Source organism: Tursiops truncatus, chromosome 7, assembly GCF_011762595.2.
Source record: "Tursiops truncatus isolate mTurTru1 chromosome 7, mTurTru1.mat.Y, whole genome shotgun sequence".
NCBI lineage: Eukaryota > Metazoa > Chordata > Mammalia > Artiodactyla > Delphinidae > Tursiops > Tursiops truncatus.
In genome coordinates this window covers 10,289,969-10,305,206 of record NC_047040.1, presented here as the reverse complement: position 1 = coordinate 10,305,206, position 15,238 = coordinate 10,289,969, and the positions used below count along the sequence as shown (strand labels likewise).

Sequence of the window (15,238 nt, the reverse complement as noted above, 5' to 3'; positions counted from 1 at the left end):
GTTTGCAGATGACATGATCCTATACATAGAGAATCCTAAAGATGCTACCAGAAAACTACTAGAGCTAATCAATGAATTTGGTAAAGTAGCAGGATACAAAATTAATGCACAGAAATCTCTGGCATTCCTATATACTAATGATGAAAAATCTGAAAGTGAAATCAAGAAAACACTCCCATTTACCATTGCAACAAAAAGAATAAAATATCTAGGAATAAACCTACCTAAGGAGACAAAAGACCTGTATGCAGAAAACTATAAGACACTGATGAAAGAAATTAAAGATGATACAAATAGATGGAGACATATACCATGTTCTTGGATTGGAAGAATCAACATTGTGAAAATGACTCTACTACCCAAAGCAATCTATAGATTCAATGCAATCCCTATCAAACTACCATGGGCATTTTTCACAGAACTAGAACAAAAAATTTCGCAATTTGTATGGAAACACAAAAGACCCCGAATAGCCAAAGCAATCTTGAGAACAAAAAAAGGAACTGGAGGAATCAGGCTCCCTGACTTCAGACTATACTACAAAGCTACAGTTATCAAGACAGTATGGTACTGGCACAAAAACAGAAAGATAGATCAATGGAACAGGATAGAAAGCCCAGAGATAAACCCATGCACATATGGACACCTTATCTTTGATAAAGGTGGCAGGAATGTACAGTGGAAAAAGGACAGCCTCTTCAATAAATGGTGCTGGGAAAACTGGACAGGTACATGTAAAAGAATGAAATTAGAACACTCCCTAACACCATACACAAAAATAAGCTCAAAATGGATTAAAGACCTAAATATAAGGCCAGAAACTATCAAACTATTAGAGGAAAACATAGGCAGAACACTCTATGACATAAATCACAGCAAGATTCTTTCTGACCCACCCCCTAGAGTAATGGAAATAAAAACAAAAATAAACAAATGGGACCTAATGAAACTTCAAAGCTTTTGCACAGCAAAGGAAACCATAAACAAGACCAAAAGACAACCCTCAGAATGGGAGAAAATATTTGCAAATGAAGCAACTGACAAAGGATTAATCTCCAAAATTTACAAGCAGCTCATGCAGCTCAACAACAAAAAAACAAACAACCCAATCCAAAAATGGGCAGAAGACCTAAATAGACATCTCTCCAAAGAAGATATACAGACTGCCAACAAACACATGAAAGAATGCTCAACATCATTAATCATTAGAGAAATGCAAATCAAAACTACAATGAGATATCATCTCACACCAGTCAGAATGGCCATCATCAATAAATCTAGAAACAATAAATGCTGGAGAGGGTGTGGAGAAAAGGGAACCCTCTTGCACTGCTGGTGGGAATGTGAATTGGTTCAGCCACTATGGAGAACAGTATGGAGGTTCCTTAAAAAACTACAAATAGAACTACCATATGACCCAGCAATCCCACTACTGGGCATATACCCTGAGAAAACCGAAATTCAAAAAGAGTCATGTACCAAAATATTCATCGCAGCTCTATTTACAATAGCCCGGAGATGGAAACAACCTAAGTGCCCATCATCGGATGAATGGATAAAGAAGATGTGGCACATATATACAATGGAATATTACTCAGCCATAAAAAGAGACGAAATTGAGCTATTTGTAATGAGGTGGATAGACCTAGAGTCTGTCATACACAGTGAAGTAAGTCAGAAAGAAAAAGACAAATACAGTATGCTAACACATATATATGGAATTTAAGAAAAAAAAAAAATGTCATGAAGAACCTAGGGGTAAGGCAGGAATAAAGACGCAGACCTCCTAGAGAACGGACTTGAGGGTATGGGGAGGGGGAAGGGTGAGCTGTGACGGGGCGAGAGAGAGTCATGGACATATACACACTAACAAACGTAGTAAGGTAGATAGCTAGTGGGAAGCAGCCGCATGGCACAGGGATATTGGCTCGGTGCTCTGTGACAGCCTGGAGGGGTGGGATAGGGAGGGTGGGAGGGAGGGAGACGCAAGAGGGAAGAGATATGGGAACATATGTATATGTATAACTGATTCACTTTGTTATAAAGCAGAAACTAACACACCATTGTAAAGTAATTATACCCCAATAAAGATGTTAAAAAAAAAATAAAATAAAATAAAATGTCTCTGGTATAAAGAGCATATATTTGGGTAACTTCTAATCTATCCCTTAAATTCATGCCTTCTAAGTGGAGTACTTGTTTATTTACATTTAATGTGCTTACAGGTGTAACTGAGTTTAAATCCACTGTCTTACTAATTTGCTCCTTATCTTTCACATGTATTATCTGTTCCTTTCTTCTTCCCTCCCTTTTTTAGATTAATTGTGTATTTCTTTCATTATTGGCTTTTTATATTTACCATTTTGTGATAATTCTAATGATTTTTCTAGCGATTGCAATATACATCTCAGGTTATCACATTCTACCATAAAATTATAACACCTGTTTATAGTTTAAGAAGTAAGAACACTCTGCTGTCACTGTCATATATTTTACTTCTATATTTTTTTAAAACTCCACAGCATTTTATTATTTTACCTTTAAACAACCCGTGGTCCATTTTAAATGTTAACTACTTACCAACCTTCACCATTTCTGGTGCTCTTTGTTTCTCCCTGGAGATCCATGTTTTCCTCTGGTACCATTGACCTTCACTCTGATTATCTTCCTTTAGTATTTCTTGTGATACAGACATGTTGACAATAAATGTTCTTAGATTCTGTTAGCCTGAGAATGTTTCTATTTTATCTTCATGATGAATCCCTTTGTTAGATGTGGAATTATGGGTTCATGATTTTTTATTTTGTACTGTCTTTTGACTTCTATTGTTTCTGTTGAGAAACCAGCTGCCATACTTATTGTTGTTCATCTGAACATGGTATCACTTCTTATTCTGGATGATTTTATGATTTTTTTCTTTTTCCTTGGTTTTCACCAGTTTTGCTTTAATGTGTCTCTTTATATTTATTCTAACTTTCTATTGACCTCTCTCTGACGTCCTGGTCCTTTCTTCAGCTGTCCAAAATTATATTAAATCTATCCAATGGCTTCTTCATTTCATATGCTTTAATTTTCAGTTCTAGAATTTCCACTTGGTTTAATATTAGATTTTTGCTTCTCTGCTGAAATTCTCTATCTGTTCATCTGTGTTATCCATCTTTCCTCTAAATGTTTTAACCACTTCATAATAATTATTTTTAAATTCCTTTTCTGTTTATCCCAAAATCAAGGAAATCCATGAGTCTGCCTTTTGATTATGGCTCACATGTCTCTGTTTATTTGTAAATCTCATATTTTTAAAAATATATATCACATATTTTGTATAAAGGAACACTAGAGACTAAAGTATGTTTTTGTTTTGTTTTGCTTTTCCCTGACAAAATTCACACTTTTCTCTGCCAGCCAGCAAGTGTGAAGGCTGACCATTTAAGTATCATCACAGGCCGAAACTTTAATTAGTTTCAGTTCATATCTGGTTTCAAATGAGGTAACAGTCATCCCTCAGCATCTGTGGGGGATTGGTTCCACGATCCCTGCATCTACCAAAGTCCAGGAATGCTCAAGCCCTTTATATAAAATTTCATAGCACAGTAGGCCCTCTATATCCGTAGGTTCCACATCCGCAATAGGAGGGGCCGACTGTACATAAATCTCCCTTTGCATTTCAGCCCAACTCTTGAATTTCCCTTATTGCCTTCTGAAGGGATCATTTCTTTAATCTTATTAGAATTTGAGCTGGGAGGAAATAGGTGAGTTCCAGTTCACCTCTAGATTAAATTTCAGTCTTGGGTGTGATGCAAGATCTTCTTTTGCTCTCCTGCTATTTCCCCACTGGGAAATCAGCAAGATTCCCAGAGCATGAGAATTTTCAGAATGAGGGATTTATTTTGGCACTCATGCTTCTCCAGACTTCTATCATGCCAGTTCATTCTGTTAATTAAACTTTAACTCATTTCTCTTTGCCCAGAAAAGTGTCTCTGTTTAGGTATCTCCCTAGCTTCTGCCAGTACTAGGACTAAGGCAAAAGTGTCATGTATGAACATGGCTACTATTCTTTTTTTTTTTTTTGCGGTACGCGGGCTTCTCACTGCTGTGGCCTCTCCCACTGCGGAGCACAGGCTCCGGACGCGCAGGCTCAGCGGCCATGGCTCACGGGCCCAGCCGCTTAGCGGCATGCGGGATCCTCCCGGACTGGGGCACGAACCCGTGTCCCCTGCATCGGCAGGCAGACTCCCAACCACTGCGCCACCAGGGAAGCTCGTGGCTACTATTCTTTACTCTTTTAGGAAAGGCTTAGCCCTGTCTGAAATTTAGTCCATACTTTGGTGGTTTTTTTAAAAAGTATAATTTTTAGTTTATCCATTGTTTTCTTGCTATTGTAACGGAAGTGACGTTCATTCTATCTTAAATGGAAGTGGAATCCACTGTGTTGTTTTTATTATTGAAAAAGATAATATCTATACATTGAAGGAAATAACTTCTGTGACGTAGCTATAAAACATAAAAAGAATGAGCTGTCTATGAGGGGATATATAGAGTAATATGCATATAATCTTAAAGAAGTGTCTGTAGGAGTGCAATGAAAAATAATCAGTGTTAACAAAATGGTGGAATGGGATTTGAAAGAATTGAGCAGAAGTATAAATAAAAACTGACAAACTTGTTGGGAGACTGTATCCACTACAAAAGAATAGGTAAAAGAATAGGTATCTGATCATTAATAAGGAAACATAGAGAATATTCAGAAATATTTTCACCAACTAACCTTTAGTGGAATTACCAATATTTTGTCAAAAAGGTCCAAAGTGAGTTTGTTCCAGTATGTCTTATGTGTCTTGAAAAACGAGCATTCCAACTGTTATGGGCTGAACTGTGTTCTCCAGAATTCATATATTGATGTCTCAACCTCTGATAGCTCAGAATGTGACTATATTTGAAGATAGTCTTTAAAGAGATGATTTAGGTGAAATGAGGTATTTAGAGAGGGCCTTTATCAATCTGACTGGTGTCTTTATAAGAGGACATTTAGTGAGAGATACCAAGAGTGCACACACACAGAGGGATGACCATGTGAGGGTGCAGTGAGAAGGTGGCCATCTACTAGCCAAGGAGGGAAGCCTCAGAAGAAACTAAACCTGCTGACACCTTGATCATGGGCTTCCAACCTCCAGAACTGTTAGAAAATAAATTTCTGTGGTTCAAGCCACCCAGCCTGTGGTATTTGTAATGGTAGACCTAGATAACTAATACATCAACCAAGAGTAAAAACCATCACAACTCATTTCAATCTAAAACCATCGGAACTCTCTAATAAAAATTTCAAGGGTATTTAAATAAACAAACAGTGAAATCTCTAATCATCCTTTAGCTTAGTGGGGAGACTAATTACCATTTTTCTCCTGAGAACATAAAATCTGTTGGTTATGGTGAAATGAAAAAGAGAGTGAGTATTAGCTTTGTCTCATGCTTATAGCCCAGACAAGGTGGCCCCAAGGCTGAGGGAAGGATAGCCAATATCATCTTTTAATCACAAGGAACATAATTTGTGCTGGCTTCAGAGCCAAGAATGTAAAAACATAGCCCTCTTGCAAATGAAAATAGTAGTTACAAGCCAACTGGGATGAAGTGTGGCTTTGTGCTTTCTACCATTGTTTGCACAAACTAAGGACAAAACGTGTTAGTCCAGACAAGTCATAACTGTCCTATGTTGTATAATTAACTCATTCAAGTAAAATTATACGTTATCTAATGTATGGTCAGTCCTATTTCTTCATATCTGCTACAACCATGACTTCTTTTTAAAGTTTTTATTTTATCTATTTTAGAAACTATTTTCAAAGGCTGAAGGAGAAGAAGGGTATCTAGATTCTTCTCTAAGTACTCAGGCAAGACATAATACTCAAATATCTTAATTCTATTACAGTGTATCCAGAAAACATCATCCAAAAAAAATTGTATCATTTATCTTAAGTAAACCAAGGATTAAAAAAATACATATTTAGGGCTTCCCTGGTGGCGCAGTGGTTGAGAGTCCACCTGCCGATGTAGGGGAGACGGGTTCGTGCCCCGGTCCGGGAAGATCCCACATGCCGCGGAGTAGCTGGGCCCGTGAGCCATGGTCGCTGAGCCTGCGTGTCTGGAGCCTGTGCTCTGCAATGGGAGAGGCCACAACAGTGAGAGACCTGCGTACCACACACACACACACAAAAATATATATATATATATAAATTTTTGTAACCTAGATAGAACTTTGAGATTTAATTTTGGTTTATATATCAAGAATTTCCTTTCATGCTGGAGCTTGCATATCCTTTTTGTGTATGGTATTTTTAGTTTACATTGATATAGCTTATGTAGTTCAATATGTAGTTTTTATCAATATAAACTTTAGATATACATCTCTCTTTTATATTTGTATCTTGCATTTTGAAGACATATTAAAAAGTAGAAACAATCTCCATTATATTACCTTTTACCCATATCAAATGCTCTGTAAATATTTATTAATTTATTCAACTAAATTAATACTTTTAATTGGTTAATTCTACTGTTTTCTCTTCAGTTTTAAAGGGTATGGGTTCAGTTACATATCAAAGAGTTCATTTTCCCTGGTAGGGAACATATCACATTACCAGGCATTTTGTGGAATTTATACCACATAGTAAAATTTAATTTCCTTTAGTCTAGGACAATTTCAAGGTATAATGGAAATAATGAACTGGAAACTCAACAGGCCTGGGTTTAACTCACCCCTTTTCATTTTACCAGCTAAAAGACCTTGAATAAGTTATATAATTTCTCAGAGCCTGTTTCTCCACTTTTTAAATGGAGATAATAATATTTACAGGGTCATTTTGACATTATACATAGTGGTGAGCACATAGTTCTTGTTCAATAAATATATTTTCTTCCTATTTCCACACATCCTGGGGATCAGCCAATTATCTGTTTATTTAGCCTTTTCAAATGATCTTAATTTATTCTTTCTTTTTTTTGAAGGAATTTTTTTTTTTTTTTTTTTTTTTTTACTTTTATGTATAGAAAACTCAATAGTGTATACTTAGCTCAGTTTGATGGCCAGTTCTTTGACCTTTGCCTTTTCCAGCTTGGCAATGCAAGCCACCAACTTTGGACCCAGGATGTTGCCTCCTCAGTGATGGTGGATTTCATTGTATCTGTCATTGTAATTGGTCCTAATAGCTTCTGCCAGCTTAGCCTGAGGTCCTTTGTCTGCTGAGTTAACTTGTGTGAAGGTGACAGTGGTACAATTCTTCCTGTGGAATGGATCTCCAGCCTGGCCTTCCCTTTGCTAATGTGGTAGGGAACCCCCATCTTATGCCACAGGACAGGCAGGAAGACAACCAGCTCGATGGGATCCACATCATTTGCAATCACCACCAGCTAAAGCTTCTTCTCCACCAACGTAGTGACTGTATTAACCCCTGCTGGAAGAATAGGTGGCCCCTTTGTGGGGACATCCCCTTTGCCGGCAGTTTTCTCCTTAGCCTGAGCCAGCAACCTCTGCTTCTTCTTTTGTTTCATATCTAGTCTGCACTTGTGGGCCAGCTTAAGCAGTTGAGTAACTCTTTGGTGGTCCAAGGCCTGGGTGAACTGGTTAATCAAGGGAGGCACTTTCAGCCACTTACAGAGGATAGCTCTTTGCCGCTGCAGCCAGATGTGGTCAGGCCATTTGACAAAGCGGGTGAGGCCCCTTTGGGGCTGATGTCCTGTCCTGATATGTAAAGGGCAACACTATGAGTGATGCTCGAGTTCCTTGTCAAGTTCGTGTTTAGGACCACTCAGAAGGGTATAGGTGTATCAGTGATCTGGGTGGTTTAAGATGCCATCACAATTCTGAATTATTCTTAAATTTCTTACATTGAAAAAATTCTGGTGGATCTTTGAAAACTAGGTCAACACACACTTGCCAACTTAGAGCTGCTCCTCAAAGTACAGGCAGACCTCATTTTATTGGGCTTTGCTTAATTGCACTTTGCAGATTGCGTGTTTTTTACAAATTGAAGATTTGTGGCAACCCTGCATGGAGAAAGTCTATCAGTGGCATTTATCCAATAGCATTTGCTCATTTTGTATCTCTGTGTCACATTTTGGTAATTCTTGCCATATTTCAACCTTTTTCATTATTATTATATCCTATGATTTTCTAGAAAGAAAAGAAAAAAATTCCTACAAAGAATCAGGAACTCAGGTGACTTTAGACTCCTCAATAGCAACAAAAGGAACAACAAAACAATGAAATCATGACTCTACAATGCCGAAGAAAAGTTAATTCCAGCTGTGTATTCTATATTCCAACTACCTATCATCTGCCAGGGTAGCATAAAGCATATTTTCTTAACCAAGTTCCCAGAACATTTACTTCCATTACATTCTTGCTAAAGGGGCTGCTGGAAGATGATTTCCACCTTAAAAAAGAGCAGACCAAGAAAAAAAGGTGATGAGGGATTCATAACAGAAAAGATACAACCCAGGAGGGAAGTGATGAAAGTCTTCAAGATAATGGTGGAGGGAGATCTCAGGGAGACAAGTGTGCCCCAGACAGAGACATTCCTGGAGCAGTGTGACACAGGGAACAGACATGTGGAGGGCTGTCCACTCCATGCCTTCTGTAGAGATGCCATCTTTAATCTGATCAAATTACTGGAGGATGTGCTCCACACCAAGAGAGTAAATCAAGAAAGAGCAAGGCATAACATCCAGAAAACAGCATCAAACTCCAGATTAGTAAATTCCAAGGACAATAGTTCAGATAAGACGTAACCTGATGATAGCGTTCAGAAGACCTGGAGCAAAACCAGCCCAGAGAGAACAAAGAAGTCTCCAGGGGAAGAAAAGTCTGGGTAGATCAACTGATCTCATTGACCTTACGGAAAACTGTCCTATGGAGCTATTAGGAGGTCAGAAGAATTAGCAAGAAGTGCAAAGACAACCTGATAAATGAAAAAAACAAAGCAACTACTTCAATCTCAAGAAAGACAGAAAGTAAAGCAGGAAAACATCATGATCCACTGGATGTCCGACCATGAATAATATTTGCAAAGGCATCAAAGAAACACTGGATATTCATTTAACTAAAAATTATAATATAAATCTATTAGGAAGGGGGTAAAGAGAAGTGGGGGTGGGATGGCAGTGTAAAAGAGCTAACATAAAAGGAAATCAATATGAGATTATATGCACATATGATCTAGATGGATATCTGTATGTTCCAATAGGGACTTGAGGAAGAGAGGAGAGAGACAGAGAGGAGACCTGGGAGCTAGCGGGCATGATGTCCTCCCCTCGAACATAAACTTCACAGAGCATCAACATCAGACAAGGCCATTCTGTGCCTGTGATGGATCAAAACAAAAGAAAACCACTCCATAATCACATCTGAACACAGACAGAACATGAGGATTGTTCAAGCCACAGAATGACCAAACTCCCCTTTCCTGTTTAATATGAGTGATCACTGCCTCTTTACTATTTAGCTCTAGCCTCACTCTAGTCTCCCCTCTTCAATATACAATTTATGATGATAGCCATAGAATTGCCCCTGCTTGCAGATAGCATCCAATCCCGAGCAAAGACCCACTTCCTTAAACCTTCCCTCAAATCACCTAAAACAAGCTCAAATCCTGTGAGTTTAATTAACACCTACTTAGTCGGACTTCCCACAGATGGTGTGGGGTCTCCCTCATGACAATGAATAATAAACCAACTCTTTCAACCACAGGTGTGTTCCTGGTGGTCTTTGGGGGGCGAGCCTTTCCTTATAGGAAGTATGGGGAGGGAAAACACTGGGTTTTGTTAAAATTCTTTTAGTACTTTTGGACATGTGAAAGTATATAGGCTTGCTACTTTGATAAAATACAAATTAATTTTTAAAAAGCTTATCACACGTTACTTACCAAGGTGGGAATGCATATGCTGGCTGATGGGGGGATTGTAATTGTTTTAAGAGGTGTCATCTTAAGAAGAAGGTCCAATAATTTCCAGTGATGCTGAAAATAACTGGAATGATAACAATCCTCCCTGGTCCATGAAGGGCAACCATTTTAGACTCTGGGTCTGGTCAGCAGCAACAGGAAGGGGTTAACCTGTAGAAGAATTGAAACTGAATCCCTTTCACTTGCTCTGCTTTGCAAAGACCAGATATTAAGGGAAGAGAAAAATGAGTATGGTTATCCCACAAAATTTGGATCACTGCTTAAAATAAGCTTGCAAGTGTTTTTTCATTAGTGATCCATGAAAATAAAGTACACACTTTAAAAGCCTAATTTAACATGTCAAGCATTGGATGCACGAAGAAGTGGATACAGTTTGAAAGTATCTGGTATGTGGCAGTTTGGGTTGATCTCTAATTCACACTTTGTTTCTGAAAGTCCATCTACTTCTGTGGCTAATGTTAGTGGTTTCTTTTAATTACAGATTCTGATTCCTGGAGGTAATTAGAATGGCCCAATATTTTTTAGCTGACATTAAAGCCTCTCTTAAATAACAAAGGGAAAATGGAGCCACCCAGCAACATAATCATGACCCAGATAATCCCTAAAAGGCTTCGTAGTATCAAGGCGCATGAGTCAAACAGAGTCACAGTTTTTAAATCTGCCAGGATGTCATAAACAGACTTTAAGGGGAAAATCCCAAACATTAATTTCAATCATCCAGTTTCAATAACTTTCAACACGTTGTCAATCCTGTTTTATTTATTCCCCCCACCCACTTCTCCTATAGCCCCAGAATAGTTAGAAGCAAACACAAGACACCATATCATTTCATCTATAAACATTTAAGAAAATACCTATAGAAAGATAAAAGCACTTCCTTTTTTTAAGCATAAACACCGTATTGCTGTTGCACAAAATCACCGCCAATAAACTTGTAATATCCTCAAATACCCAGTCAGTGTTCAAATTTCTCCCAAATATCTCATGAATATTGTCACATAAATGTTTGTACAGTTCATACTTTTGAATTGGGATAAAAAGATTCCACACATGGCATTTGGTATATCTCATAAGTCTCTTTCAATTCTGTCAGTCTCTCCCTCTTTCGTTTTCCTGGGTGCAATTTATTATTTGAAGAAACCAGGTTTTTTGTCTTGTAGAATTTCCGTACTCTGGATGTTATTTTTTGAACCAATGTAGTGTTTTTTTTTTAAGTGTTCTCTCCCCACACACACCCTTCCAAGACTTTAAGACTTTTTAAAGGTTAAGATTAATCAGTGGATTCGGGTGTTGTCAGCTTGATTCATCCATTATAAAGGTTTCCATCTAATGAATGCTAGAGAGGGTGTGGAGAAAAGGGAACCTCTTGCATTGTTGGTGGGAATGTAGATTGATACAGCCCTTATGGAGAACAGTATGGAGGTTCCTTAAAAACTAAAAATAGAGTTACCATATGGCCCAGCAATCCCACTACTGGACATATATCCAGAGAAAACTCTAATTTGAAAAGATACATGCACCCCAATATTCATAGCAGCACTATTTACAATAGCCAGGACATGGAAGCAACCTAAATGTCCATTGACAGATGAATGGATAAAGATGAGGTGTGTACACACACACACACTCACACACAATGGAATACTACTCAGCCATAAAAAAGAATAAAATAATGCCATTTGCCATGCTATTCTTGGTTTATCTTGTCCATTTTATGTCCCAGACCTGGAATCAGCCACTCTCCATGGTGTTTCTGTTTCTTGTGGAGACAAATGACATTTAGAAATCACAATCTGGATTCAACAGGTGTTCCTTGCTACAGATTGACCATTGTTTCCATGCTTTTTTAGTGGACAAAGATAAGCAAAAAAATCATAAAAATGTATCCTGAATTCATACTATTATTTCCAGTTCAGATTTAGGATTAACTAGTTTTTACTTCATTTTCATCTTATGCCTTTTTTCCCTTATACTGAAAATCTTGGTTCCTAATAGCAGTAACATAATTACTTATTTGCTATATCGTGTGTGTGTGTGTGTGTGTGTGTGTGTGTGTGTTTCAGATTCTCTTTTAGAGTCATTTATATTTACATCTTTTAGAGTCATTTGTATTTACATGTTTAGAGTCATTTTAGAGTCATTTACATGTTTAAATATATTTAATGATATATGACAAACCAGCTAACTCAAAGATATATGTGTATGTATATATATATGTATGTATGTATGTGTGTGTGTATATATATATATATATGTATATGTGTGTGTGTATTTTTAATTGATTCACACTTTCCTAATATTTTCTTTTATATATCTATTTTGTTATATAGACTTATTTGTGTGACTCAACTAAGTGGCCAATTTATGTCTCCAGAATTATGGAAATTTTACTAAGCAGAACAGAAACAAGAAACTGGCTTTCCCTTTGCCACTCTTTCCTCTCATAGTATCTGGGAAGAAAGTACCATAAAAGATAACACGAGGTATACCTTGTCAAATTCAAGGTAGCTAACTGATTCCTTAAACAACAAGAACAAATATCACCAAAAGCCCTCAGTCACATTTTTATTATTATTATTTTACAATTTTGCCATTTTATTTTTTACTTCTTGACACTGGTCAATGTTACTACCTAATTTCAATTCATTGCTTCAGTTTCCAGATCTGGAAAACTCACACGAGATTTAGTTGGAGAATCAATGACATTCAACTTTAGTATCAAGCTGACTGCTAACAAAATTGTCAGAAATGGCGTTTCCTATAGAGGAGGAACCATTCCACTCATTCATGTAATAGAATGAGAATTAGCTTCTGTTTATGTCTTTAATTAGCCATGTTCTCTTCTTCCAGACTGACAATGAACAAAGGAAAAAACAGAAATCTGATCACGCAGATGAGAACAAAAGAGTGCTTTTTAAAACATATTAACTAAGCAATGGAGTTCCTGTGGTTAAAGTCATAAATGGTCCCCAGAGACGCCATTGATAATCGCTGTTTTGACTGAATGGAGTCCTTCAGTCAATGCATTCTGTTTTAGTTGTCTTTTTTTTTTTTAATTACCTGATTCACTGTTTTTGTTGTGGTCCCATGAGGCTTTGCCTTTTCCTGTGGAATTTTCCTGAGGAGAGTCTCATGAGATGACATTTCTTCTAATTAGATTTCTTGGCTGTTAGAGATTATTATGCTAGAAAACCCCCATTCTTTCCTCCCTCTTCCCTTCTCCATTACTACTATCCTGTTCTTGTGTTTTTATTTATGCAAGATGCAAGCCAGATATTATATTAATAAGAGAGCTGATTTTCCTCAAGGAGCTATTCATTAGCATAGAATAGAATTGCAACCCTTTTGCAATTTCTGGGAATCCTTTAAATTCTTTCCATGCTTTTTTTTTCATTTTAAGTAGTAAATTTTGGAAGATACACTTGAACTACTTCTGTTTACTGTGAATGTTGGAGTTTTCACAATTAAATTTTAAAATTGAAGAGAGGATTAAAATCAGGAACTGTATCTTATAAACATAGGTAGCATATCACATTTGATGTGTGTAAACTTTTTGAAAACTTAATTAAATGGAACAAAGGTGCCATATCAGAGCAAGGGAGTATCTTACACAATGAAGTCCAGATCCTTTGTTATTTGAGATATGTACATTAAAATACATAGAATTAGATGATATTTTTATTTCTGTCACAAATGCTATTTTATAAATGAATAATATTAAAACAAAAAATAAAGACCTTCTTATACTCTTCAGATGAATACATCTTCTAGGGCACAAAAATATTTTTTTTAAAGACCACAGTTAAATTCATTATGATTCCAAAAATAATCTCTTAAAACAGACATGAGATCCTTAAACTCCCAAACATCCCAGGAACACTCAATAAAAATTTTGGAAATCTTTTTTACATCCTCAGAAGATTTATTTTGTGTCTTCTTTCCTTGCTGGTTTAGGTTCTGTAACTTAACTGACCAGACAAAAGAGGTCATCTGAAGTCCATGACCACAGGGGTAAGACTTGAACCTGGGGAGCAATGCAGTACTTCTCCCTTTCAACAGGTTGTCCAGGCACTCATAACCTGTATTATTCATAAGTTGAAGCACCACCGTGGTTTTTATGCACAGCATATTTTTAAATCAAAATGTATGGACAGCCCCAGCAAACACTGCTTGCTCCTCTAGCGCTATAGCAGGTAGGAGTCGATAAGACTCATCCCTGACTTAATTAAGCCAACTCTAGTAGTAGTTATCTGCAACTAAAAATAAAGTCCTCACTGTCTCAAGAGCTACCAGACTTTTTATCTTATGTCTGGTTGTGCTAGCAACCACAGAGGTGGGGTGGACACTCTCTTTGCTCATCATGGGCCCTTCCATACCATCATCCCTTGGTCATCCTTAAAAACCTCAGCTTTTTTTGTTTTTGATTTGATTTGATTTGATTTTTTAACATCTTTATTGGAGTATAATTTCTTTACAATGGTGTGTTAGTTTCTGCTTTATAACAAAGTGAATCAGGTATACATATACATATGTCCCCATATCTCTTAAAACCTCAGCTTTGACCTCCTGTCTGTCCTCCTTAAACACTTTTTGCTTTCCAGGACTCTAAACTCTGCTGTTCTTCCTACTTCACTGGCTGCTCCTTCTCAGTCTCCTTTGCTGATTTGTCTTCATCTCTCTGACCTCTTATTATTAGAGTCCTCCAGAGTTCAGGCCTTGGACATCTTCCCTAACTACTGCATTCCTTTGGTACTATCACCCTGGCCCATCTTTACATGCTGACTCCAAAATTTAGACCTTCACTCTGTACTTCTCCCCTGAACTCCAGACTTGTATATCCCATTGGCCACTCCACACTGCTACTCCAGTGTCTAGAGGTTTTGCAATAACATGCTTTAAACATCACCCGACTTCTCACACTTCTCACCTCCTCCGCTGATGCCACCTAACTATCTCTCCCTTGGACAATTACAATAGACTCCCAACCAGTCTCCTTAAGGATCTATTTCTGCCCTGCAGTCTATTCTCGACACTAGAGCCAAAGCGATCATGATAACAAATAAGATAAATTATGTCACTCATCAGTTCATATCTTCCCATATCTTTCCAGCTCACTCAGAGAGAATCCCGATATATTTACACTGACCAAGAAGACCTGACCTCATCCACTGGGATTTTGCTGACCTGAGCTCATATCCTCTTGCCCCTCACCTGACTTCAGTCACACTGGCCTCCCTGATGTTATCCAGATGCCCCTTGCCAGGGACTCTCCCACCTCAAGTCTT

The 15,238-nt window shown here is 37.5% G+C and overlaps 1 pseudogene; it reads right to left on the bottom strand.

Annotated features, from left to right (window-relative positions):
* Window positions 1-6,481: 6,481 nt before the first annotated feature.
* LOC101321774 (large ribosomal subunit protein eL8 pseudogene) overlaps window positions 6,482-15,238 on the bottom strand; it is a 30,338-nt pseudogene continuing 21,581 nt past the window's right edge.